Source organism: Bos javanicus, chromosome 18, assembly GCF_032452875.1.
Source record: "Bos javanicus breed banteng chromosome 18, ARS-OSU_banteng_1.0, whole genome shotgun sequence".
Taxonomy (NCBI): domain Eukaryota; kingdom Metazoa; phylum Chordata; class Mammalia; order Artiodactyla; family Bovidae; genus Bos; species Bos javanicus.
Window position 1 is genome coordinate 42,341,338 of NC_083885.1, and position 12,327 is coordinate 42,353,664.

Here is a 12,327-nt window from a genome sequence, read left to right on the forward strand (position 1 = left end):
GCATGGATGAACCCTGGAAACATATTAACTGAAATAATCCAGATCCAAAAGGACAAATGTTTGCTGTGCTTAGTCACTCCATCATGTCCAACTCTTTGCAGCTCCATGGACTGTAGCCCACCAGGCTCCTCTGTCCATAGGAATTCTCCAGGCAAGAATAATGGAGTGGGTTGTCATGCCCTCCTCCAGGGGATCTTCCCAAACCAGGGATCAAACCCAGGTCTCCTGCATTGCAGGCAGATTCTTTATCATCTCATCCACCAGGGAAGCCCAAGAATACTGGAATGGGTAGCCTAGCCCTTCTTCAGGTGATCTTCCCAGCTCAGGAATTGAACCAGGGTCTCCTGCACTGCGGGTGGATTATTTACCAGCTGAGTTACACAAATATTTGAAACTCATATGACTTTTCTAGGATTAGTATCAGAAACAAGTATTAGAAACTTATATGAGTAGTCAAATTCATAAAGACAGAAATAGAATGATGGTTGCCAGGGGGCCAAGGGAGGATGGAATGGATGCTTAAATGGGAACAGAGTTTCAGTTTGGAAAGATGAAATGTCCTGAAGATAGATGGTGGTGATGGTTCCACAACAATCTGACTGTAGTTAATGCCACTGAGTCATTATTCTCAAGAACACTTTTATACCCTATTCCCAAAGATGGTAAATACTGTACCTTGTGTCCCTGTTTTTCTGTCAAAATCAATTTTACCGTTAGAAAATTTTCTCTTGAGACTTAATAGAAAGCTGTCAATGAATGGTCACTAAGATCTTGGTACATATGCTGCACCATTCATTTGTCAATAAATACTGATGGCCAGCTAGGTGGCAGACATAAGGTGCTGGGGACAGAGATGAGAAAGACAGACCTCTTTTCCTCACCTCAAGGAGCAGCCACACAACACTGAATCTGCAGACCTTGAGGAACTTTGAAGACCCTCTGCCTCTCGTTCTCCCAGTCCAGGGGCTCACCCTGTCTGCTGTGCTTCTCTCTACTCTGTAGTAGTTTTCGGTTGGTATACCAACAGTCTGTTAACACTCCACAGCAGAGAACCTTTTCCCTTAAAACAAAACACAAAATGCTTATGAAATACCTTGCCTGGGCAGAAATGTACTGCTCATTTTCACGTTTTATTTTCAAGTTGGTTATTGCTGGGATAGAGAAGTACTATTGATTTTTGTATGTTGATCTTGAGTTTAGCTATCTCACGGAACTCTATTATTGGTTCTAATAGTGTGTGTGTGTTGATTCCTTCAGTTATTCTGGGGAGATGATCATATCATTTGCAGATAATGTCCATTTTATCTCTTCCCTTCAAATCTTTACAACTCTGATTTCTTTTTGTTCCCTCATAACACTGGCCATGACCTTTCAAACAAAACTCCCCCCCAAAACCCCATCAGTCAGTTAGTTCAGTCGCTCAGTCGTGTCCAACTCTTTGCGACCTCATGAATCATAGCACGCCAGGCCTCCCTGTCCATCAGCAACTCCCGGAGTTCACTCAGACTCACGTCCATCGAGTCAGCAATGCAATCCAGCCATCTCATTCTCTGTTGTCCCCTTCTCCTCCTGCCCCCAATCCCTCCCAGCATCAGAGTCTTTTCCAATGAGTCAACTCTTCACATGAGGTGGCCAAAGTACTGGAGTTTCAGCTTTAGCATCATTCCTTCCAAAGAAATCCCAGGGTTGATCTCCTTCAGAATGGACTGGTTGGATCTCCTTGCAGTCCAAGGGACTCTCAAGAGTCTTCTCCAACACCACACTTCAAAAGCATCAATTCTTTGGCACTCAGCCTTCTTCACAGTCCAACTCTCACATCCATATACGACCACAGGAAAAACCATAGCCTTGACTAGACGAACCTTTGTTGGCAAAGTAATGTCTCTGCTTTTGAATACGCTGTCTAGGTTGGTCATAACCTTCCTTCCAAGGAGTAAGGGTCTTTTAATTTCATGGCTGCAGTCACATTCTGCAGTGATTTTGGAGCCCAAAAAAATAAAGTCAGACACTGTTTCCACTGTTTCCCCATCTATTTCCCATGAAGTGATGGGACCAGATGCCATGATCTTCGTTTTCTGAATGTTGAGCTTTAAGCCAACTTTTTCACTCTCCACTTTCACTTTCATCAAGAGGCTTTTGAGTTCCTCTTCACTTTCTGCCATAAGGGTGGTGTCATCTGCATATCTGAGGTTATTGATATTTCTCCCAGCAATCTTGATTCCAGCCCGTGCTTCTTCCAGTCCAGCATTTCTCATGATGTACTCTGCATATAAGTTAAATAAGCAGGGTGACAATATACAGCCTTGACGTACTCCTTTTCCTATTTGGAACCAGTCTATTGTTCCATGTCCAGTTCCAACTGTTGCTTCCTGACCTGCATACAAATTTCTCAAGAGGCAGATCAGGTGGTCTGGTGTTTCCATCTCTTTCAGAATTTTCCACAGTTTATTATGATCCACACAGTCAAAGCCTTTGGCATAGTCAATAAAGCAGAAATAGATGTTTTTCTGGAACTCTCTTGCTTTTTCCATGATCCAGCGGATGTTGGCAATTTGATGTCTGGTTCCTCTGCCTCTTCTAAAACTAGCTTGAACATCAGGAAGTTCAAGGTTCACATATTGCTGAAGCCTGGCTTGGAGAATTTTGAGCATTACTTTACTAGCGTGTGAGATGAGTGCAATTGTGCAGTAGTTTGAGCACTCTTTGGCATTGCCTTTCTTTGGGATTGGAATGAAAACTGACCTTTTCCAGTCCTGTGGCCACTGCTGAGTTTTCCAAATTTGCTGGCATATTGAGTGCAGCACTTTCACAGCATCATCTTTCAGGATTTGAAAGAGCTCAACTGGAATTCCATCACCTCCACTAGCTTTGTTCGTAGTGAAGGTACCAAAAAAGTGGATTAACTTTATGATATGGAAATAAAAGATTTTTATTCAAAGAAACCATGAACAAAGTTACTAAATGCTAGACTAGAAGATACATGCAATATCTAAAACAGCAAGGTATTATTGTTTCTAGACTATGTAAGGAATTTCTGCATATCAACAAGGAGAAAATGTCAACCCAATGGAAAAAGTGATCAGAGGATCTGAATAGTAATTTATAGTTGAGAAAATGCTAAGGCTAACCAGCACATCGAAGAGATGTTTAAAATCCTTAATAATCAGAGAAGTGTAAATTAAAACAATAATGAACTATTGCTTATATGTATTAGATTGGCTGAGTTAGAAAGCTGGTGCCAAACGTTGGAGGAAATGTGGGGATATGAGAATGTAATCCACCTCTTAAAGTAATGTGACCGGTGCAGCAATTCTGAATAGCAATTGGCTAGCTTTAAGTCAACTTCTAAAATCCATCTGCTCAAGGGTATCCCCAGTTCCCATACATGCTCCTAAGTGGACATGTGCTAGGAAGTCCATGGTAACCTTGTCTGCCACGTTGAGGAGTTGAAGGCACTTGGGTTGCCATCTTTGAATGAGTGTATAGATAAAATATGGTGAATGCAAACCATGGAGTCTCATGCATCACCTGGGAAAAACAGTCTAGATGTGTCCTGGGTCTTAAAGGTATAGTGCTAAGTGAAGGAAATATTTTAAAAGTCTACAATGTCTCAACCAATATCATTTATATGAAATTCAATTGCATGCATACAAATCAAGAGTACATATTTTGCAAGAACATATATGAATAAAAAAAGCAAACCCATGTTAAGTGCATCAAAATTAAAGCAATGCTGAGAGGCCAGAAGGTTCTGGAGAGAGAGATGACAGGAGCCAAGCTGATGTCTCAGAAGGGTCACGTGGGGCTTCTAGCTCAGCCAAAGCATCATCTCAGAGTTATCTCAAAGATGCCCACAAGAAGCGGCCCAATCACACTTCATGTCATGAGATGAGAGCCTGTGATCAGCAGTTACAAACTGGTATATTTAGAATGGATAAACAACAAGGTCACATTGTATAACACAGGGAACTATATTCAATATCCTGTGATCAACCAGAATGGAAAAGAATATATATACATGTATATATGCATCACTGAGTCACTTTGCTGTACAGCAGTGATTAACACAATATCATAATTCAACTATACTTCAATAAAAAATAAAATTAAAAATATCAAAAAATAAAAAATATTTTAAAAGAGTAAAGTGGGGAAAAAAAAGCATAGTAAGAATGGGAGAAGAGCCTTTTTGCCTACTCTCTACCTTGTAAAGAAAGGGAGGGGAGGCAAGCAAGTAAGAAAGGAGGAGGGCAGAGGCTTTCCCATCCTCCTCGCCACCCCCAGGCCTCTGCCTTCCCTGTGTCATCTTGTTCACAAAGCGCGAAGGACTCAGAAAGGCGGCCTTGTCTCTTGATCTGGCCAGGATCCAAAACCTCACGTGATAAGTTAGGCCAGGCCTGGAGTCCAGAGCCCAATGCTGTATTCATTGTACATGGAGGGGTACCTGGTTCTCAAAGATTTGATTCAGAGAAAATAAATAATTGGCCTCAGAAGCTCATTAGTCAGGCAGGGAACACACCCAGCCTTCTCTCTGTCACTTTTCTTAGCCACATCATTTGACAACATGGCAGGTTGGGGTTGCACCCCTCATGTCAACGGAGGCCCGCCAGAAACCTGGGGCTGCCAGAGCCGGGCCATGTTGGAGACGGCATTTTTATTAATGTCTGTCAAGGAGACTGGTGGTTTAACAGGCTGACTGTTAGAGATTATATATTGACCTGGCTTCCTGAATGTATTCTCGGCTGGTTAGGGATTGTTACATACAAGTTCACTGGAAAGTTAGCCAGCCTGCTGCTCTCAAAATACTGTTAGGGTTGAGGGGAGCAGAGAGGTGACTCCTGTCTCTGGGCAATTTGGAAAGCAGGAACCAGAAACAATAATAAATGTGGTGAAAATGTATCCACCCCAGGGAGTGGGTCTGGGATCAGGGACTGGACACGAATCCAGAGTAAAGCCTTCCTAAACACACTGGAAAGCATGGACAGACCCATGTCTTAATTTAGGGCAGTTCGCTTGCTCAGCGAGTTCCATGTAAGTCCCAGGGGAATCAAAGTGAGTTCAAGACGAACAAGTTTGGTGCCCACAGCTAAGTAATTAGACTTTATCCCAGGATAATGGCTCAGGCCCTGAAAGGCAGTGGCATCTCCCACCTGTGTGGCCATCTGCAAATGGGTAGGCAAGAGGTCGGGGAGTGTAGGTTGCACGCTTCTGCTGGCAGAGTGGGAGCTCTGATTGCAGAATGGTACATGCCAGAAACAAGTGGAGGAATGTCACCAGTCTGGATGCAGACTGGAATACTTGGCTTACTCAAAATACATACTTTGGTAAGAATTTAGAAGGAAAGTTGTGCAGAAGCTTGGACAGCAACCCAAATCCAAATCCACTCACAGGAGCGTCTTTTCTGGATGCCATAGGTCTCGAGCGGTCACCCTTCATTAGCAGCTACCAAGCTTTCAAAGAACATGAGAGTAATTAAACATGGTTGTCCTGGACCCTGGGGTGGGGAGATTAGGTCTAGCAGTGCCTCCTGATTCCCACTAGTCTCCAGAGAAGGATGCTTCATCTGTGACCCCTGGAATGCCACTGGGAAGCTACCACAGTTTCACACTGAAAGGAACCAAAGAGCTGGGCCACCATTCCATAGATGAATGAATAAAAATCAGTCCTGCAAATCTGCCCTAATGTTCATTTGCAACAGCTGCCTGCAGTTGGGAAACCAGATCTGCTTTGTGGCATCCTTGATCGAAGACGATCCGTCTGGGGCTCTGCGGCCTCTCCCACCATCGTCCTACCCCTGAGGCAGTCACGCAGTTCCTGTGGGCTGTGTACAGCCCAGAGTCCCTGAGTATCAAATACTCCAGCACTCAAGTGACAATCAGAAGACATGGCCTGAGTGGCACGGTAACACCCCCGAAATGCCAAGCTTGCACCCAAACCTTGGCTTTGACTCGCAAAGAATTAAAGTCAACATGTGTCTGGGCATCAAATCAGAGAGAACTGTCAACTCTTTCAGCTTGTCAGTTCTGCGGCACTAAAATTTCCTTCTTAAAACAGTATCCAATTTCAAGTGTAAAGGAAGAGAACGGATAATACAGATGTTTCATGGATTTTGAAGTATTGAGAGTCTAAAACTATCACTTTTACTTTATCAGCCACCTCAGAAAAGTTCAAAGCATTTTTCATGAACGTTTTCATGCAAAATTTCACAAAAGCAGACGGGAAAGATGAGATCCTCATTTTAAAGGCAAAAATGAAGGGACGGCTAGAGGTCGGCGGACCCTTAGCTTCTTTCTTCTACATGTCTTTCCCCAATCCCAACGGTCAGCGTTACATTTTTAAAGCACTGTCCCTAGACGGGCCAGGCTTTTCTGGACCTACCAGGACTGGAGAAACAATCACAGAAGCCAGGCACTGAGGGGACGGGTGGCTTTGTGCCCAGTAGAGGCAGTGACAAGCCAGAATGCTCTAGGTCTAAAAACAGCTGAACAGCTCTGGCCTATCCTGCCATGAAGAATGTGGACCTCAATGAAGCCAGATAATCTGATTTTTAAAGAGAAGATGTAAATTTAATAGTTTTTGGATAAAATTCAGTGATTTTTTAATTTTTGAAAAAAAATTCATTGCAAGCAAAAAAAAATAAAAATCACATCTGTGAGCCAGATACTGCCCAAGGCAGCTGGTTTGCAACCTCAACCTGGCATGTACTGCCACTGATGGCAATTTCTATCTGTGTTTAGGAAAGAGAGTGAAAAAAGAGAACTCCTATTTTAAACCACAAATGACTGCAAACACATCTGCCTGCTAGGGGACCTACACCCTTTTTCTCCAGTTTGGAGTATTTTCTAAGAAAGATACTGTGATGGTTTGGGGCCATAAACCCCTGCTGTCACCATCTTCAGACATAGTCTGAAAGGGGCAAGCAGATTTTTAAAACTTATTTTTATAGCAGTTTAGTTGAATTACTATGTTCTGTTAATTACTGCTGTACCTATATACCATGGAATACTACTCAGCCATAAAAAGGATGAAAGAATGCCATTTGCAGCAACCTGGATACAACTAGAGATTATCATATTCATCCTACTAAGTGAACTGTGTCAGAAAGAGAAAGGTGAGTACATTTTTATCTGCTTAGAAAAGAGAGAATGTAGGGTTTGGAGGTCTGAGCTCTGCTTCATATAAAGCTCCTTTCTTGTTCCTGTCCAGTCTTCCAAGAAAGTTTACTATCTTCGCCTGCTTTTGCTAAGATGAAGCAAGGGAGTGCCCCACACCTGTGTCGATGTGAAGAGGAAAGAGTCACTGGGCAAGTCTCCAAATGCCTGAATGAGAAAAAGAAGTGGGAGAAAGAAGGCACACAGAACTCCTCAGAGATACTGGAAAGGAGGTTTCTTGGCTTCCCTTTGCAGGTAGGACAGGATTTGAGGGTTTTGTTTTGCTTTTTTAAGGTCAGAATGACCCCTGCAGCCTGGAAGCTTGGGGACATGCTTACTCAGGCAGCCCATAAGCTTTGAGTCGCCAAGATCAGGGCACAGGCCACAGACCATGAGCTGCTCTATGGTGGACAAACAAGGGCTCACGTTCTGCCAAGAGTCCCAGGGTTATCAGGCCCAGGGGAGTATGTGTGGGATACGCAGCCAGAGTTTGCATTCCAGAAGGTGTGGCCTCTCTGTACTCAGCAACCAAATGGCAAGGCTGGCGGGGGGCCCACCCTGGAGGTACCATGATGGGCATCATGTCACAACCACAGAATGAAGCCTAGGGCAGCTGCGGACAGGGCATTTACCCCTTCCCTGGGCCTTGGAGGGAGCTTCCCGAACACCCAGTTTGGGTGGCAGCAGAAGTGGTCCTGAGTAGATGGAAATGTCCTCAGGATCCATCTTGCAGTAGTCCCTGGGAGCTAAGAAAGCTAACATGTTTGTGAAACAGAAAAGCAGAGAAAGAGATCCCTATGGCTTCCCTTGGAAATAGTTCTTTCAGCTCAAGACACTTTCAGGCTTCCAACAACACACAGCCCCCTCATACCCACCCCTCTGTCCCCTGGGGAAGTAAGCCTTAACACGCAGAAATCTAGCCCGAGGTCTTGTAGTTTGAGCCCAAGGGACAAGACGTCTCCTAGCCTGGCCTGAGGACTCTGCAAGAGCTTCCTTTCTTCCTGTGACCTTCCAGGGGATTTTTGAACCACTGATCATGAGTCACAGCAGAAAGGTGAGTTTCCCTTACTTCTTCTTGGCTATGATTAATGTATGAATTGTTGGCATTGTGGCTGTTTTTTTCATAAAAAAAAAAAAAATTAAAACAGCTGCAAAGGGAACATACTATGCCCACCCGCAGTCTGGCTACCGTCATCTCACATAACCAGATCAGTTTATTTGGTTAAAGCAATGTGAACTGTAACCCTGAATAATTTATTGAACTATTGAACCACTTGGAAAATAATTGAAGCTTGAGCCTAGTTTTACATAACAGATTTAACTGGAGGGAAATGTATTAGCAAGATCTCAACCTCTAGAAAGAGAAAAGGCAGCCAGGGAGCTGACAGTCCTTATCATAACATACAGTTGTATAAAGCATTTCTAACCAGCCACTGTCTTTGGCGATGACTCAAGAGCATCCCCTATCCCACTCCAGCTGGGCCTGACCACAGAGGAGAGGGAGCTGAAATGTGAGAGGAAGAGGGGCATTGCCAAAATGAGAAGGGACCCCAGAATTTGAGGAGTTGGGGCACAGGGAATGTCTCTCATCCATAGCATTCCATCTGGACAATGACCTATAATCTAAGGGTCTCCTGAAGATGGCCTAGGGAATGTTAGTTGTGCACAAGTAAGATGGGCTCCTTTTACAGGGAAAGGAGGTGTCAGCTCCACCTGGTTCTGTGCCTTGACGAGACAACGTCTGGTATGCCATGTGCACATCTGGGCCCATGTATTAAAAGGGCATCAATAAACTAAGGAACCCAATAAATAGCATTCAGAGTGGAGGAGGAGTTCCAACTGCACGCAAGCACAATCAGTGGAGGAACACACTCTCTTCTCATTGCAAAACTTTCCTCATAGTACAAGTATTTTGATACATATACTATAGTTAAGAAAATATAGAAAATACAGATAAATCAGAAATCACAATCTCAAAGGCAGAGGTGTATATCCTTCAAGGTTTTACATACTGCATTATAAGTTGTTTGGAAAATGGAGGTCATGTGATTCCATAATCTGTTTTTAAAATTAGCAATACATACTGTTATTATATATAACAATGTATGTCTTGAACAGGCAAATATTTGTGTCTCTAAAAGGTATGTACAAAATTATTTTGAATAGCCACATGGCATTCCTGTCCTGTCATTTACAAACGAGTGCAGGTTGATTCTGATTTTCATATTTATATACCATGATGCTGGTATGATAAATGGTAAATGATAAAAAGCAGAAAGACGTTTTACTAATGAAGCCCCCTTTATGCTTTCTCTCTTAATTCTCCAGCTCTGGAGGGGAGATACTACTAATTTCTCTCTTTCATAGAGGAGAAAAATGAACTTACAGATTTTAAGTAACTAACTGGCTATGACATCCTGGGCTAGGATCAGAGCTGGAATTTAAACCCAGGCCTGTCTGATGCTGCAGCCAAGATTGTAATTACCACAATCCACTGCTGTCTACACACATCTATTGCAATTTTCCTGACTACTTCCTGAGGTTAAATGCCTGAATGCAAGACAGGCTGGGACCTGGGACCTGGGACCCTTTGCCACAAAGCTTGCAGCTGGGCAAGTGTCTCTTCAAGCAACACAATACAAAGAAACTATAAGGAGCTGAATAACTGCGTGCATATGCAATTGGGGCAAATTATGGACAAGAAGATACAAAAAGACAAAAAAGCCCAACTGCAGCTTCTGGAGAGCTGGGAGCCAAGGCAGGGTACTACTGCGCATGGCACCTGCACACACCACCACCAAATGGGCGGGCAGAGCAGCTAAGCTAAGACCAGGCCCAAACCAGGACCCCTACCCTCACTCTGCATAAGGAGCCAGCTCACCCTTCCTCAAGAAGCAAGGAAACCTGTTGTTTGTTCTCACCCCCTCCTGAGCAGGGGCCCAAAAAAGTCTTGCCTAAATTTATTTTGTGGCTTCTGATCAATTTCTATGGAGGCCAAGAACCCTGTATACTTACTGGGACAAAGACAATTAGAACTTTTAAATCTAGGAAACAGAAAAAGGAGTCACTGCATTCAGAGATCAGTAGGCTCATGGGGTGGCTGCATGTTGATTTATTCTGGGCTCATCCACCAGCCCACGGGAATAGAGTCTTAAGGTGGATCACAAGCACTCTGAAATTGAAGGGTCTCCCTTGTGAGGCAGGGAACACCCTCTCCAAAAGCATTCCAGCACAGTTCACAGAGGTCTCTGATAGAGATGCCAGCCCTGGGCAGGAGACTGAAGACGAAGACCCAGCATGCTTTTCAATCCTCCCATTCTACGATACCACCACTCGTTGGCTAGCTTGTACTATAATTACAATATAACATTGAGGGAGTCTTTATTTATATGCCATAGTTACTAAAGCAGTGTTTCAAAACTATTTCTATAAAAGAAAAGTCATCTTTGATCTCTTAAAAATATGGGGGTAGGTGGTTAGGAGGAAGGGATGAACCCATATATGGAAATGTGTTCAATTGGAGCAAAATGCAAAACTGGCTTCTGTTTTCAGTTAGGAGCCTTTGTTCCCTGGCAGTGGCCCGTCCTCCACCTTGCCTGCTGCCCTGCCTGCGTTACTCATGGAAGTCATGCATTATTATAACTTAATTTGCGTATTCACCTGGAGAAAACTGTAATGTGGGCACCAGAAGAGACACAGACTGCTTAGCCTAAGTTGGCCTTTTCTCCCTTCTATTCTAATAGATCTTTTTTTTTTCTTTTTGTCACTCAAAATGAGTGTCTGATGTACTAGCATAAATTGTTAAAAGCAGTTTTAGGTAAAGGAAGAGAGAGTAAAGTGGAGATTTTTTCACAAAAGCCAACCTCAATTTATGTCAAAGAGGGTTAAAAGACCTTGGGATTAAAGCAATAAACTTGCTGCTGTCAAAGCTAAAACCCGCTAACAATTTAGTGCCAAACGCATGTTGTTCAATATCATTTCATATTATATTATGTCACAAAGAGCTGACGGTTCTGCATCACCCTGACAAGGCTGATTTACTCTGAAGAATTCATCGACATTTTGCACAGTCAAAGCTGACTTCATTTTGTTTGGATGGACGGTGGGAAATGTCTCTGTACTTGAGTTTGAATATTAGTCTGAAAATCATTCTTGGATTAAAGATTCAGGAGACCATAGGTCCACAGCTTAGCAAAGCCAGGTCTTTGAAAGACAGGAACAGACTTTTTACTGCTCTCATTGACCAAGTATTTAGACCAAAACTTTAATAAAAATCAACAGAGGTTAAATTAGATTTTTGGGGGGCATCCCTTAAAGTATATGAATTGTTAACGAACTCTTCAGAAAAATAAAATCATATTAGAAGATCTTGCCTGATCCAGACATGAATAATTCATAAATTCCTTAAGAGATGCTAAATCACCTTATTTCCTTGATTATGTGTATTCATGATCCCCTTTGCCCACTTTCTTTTACCAGTGAAAAAAAAAAGCAGTTGCCGTGAGTGCAATTTCAGGGTGTCTCCTGGTTCAAAGATCATGGGACAATGGAAAAAGTCAGTGAGACCAAAGATTCTTCTTGGGACAACACAGAGGGGAAAAATGCACTGACATTATATCATTGCTCCTTGAAGAGTATCAATCAGGCTAATTTTAAAGTCAAAGAAACAAATATACTTTATAAAGTGACTGGTATAAATGTCTACCGCATATGAAATATGTATCTCTATTTATAAGCTTAGTTATAAAAAAGTATGCAACAAAATACTAAGGTCGTTTATTTCTGAGTGGTGACATTAGGGGTAACAGGTGATTCTTTTCATCTTTATGGGTATTTTCCGCTTTTCTTAAAATGTACACGACTTAGCCTTGTTTAAAAAGGAAACCAGAAAAGTCATAAAACTTTATTAAAGGAATTCATTGTCCAAAGCTATGCCACAGTAAATGTCTTTGTAAAGTATGGTCTTTAAACCAGAACAAGACATCCCTAATTTAACAGACTCAAAAATTGAAGTTTCAAATATTGCTTTCCCTAATGTCTGGCCTGTATGGTGGTCGATTCGATAACCCACAGGAGGGTAATGCTGAAAATGCTTCCCAATTAGGTGTCTGGGATTCTGTGCTGGGCGTCCCCAGGGCTGCTGTGTGTTCCAATTGTGTGACTGGCATGCTATAAG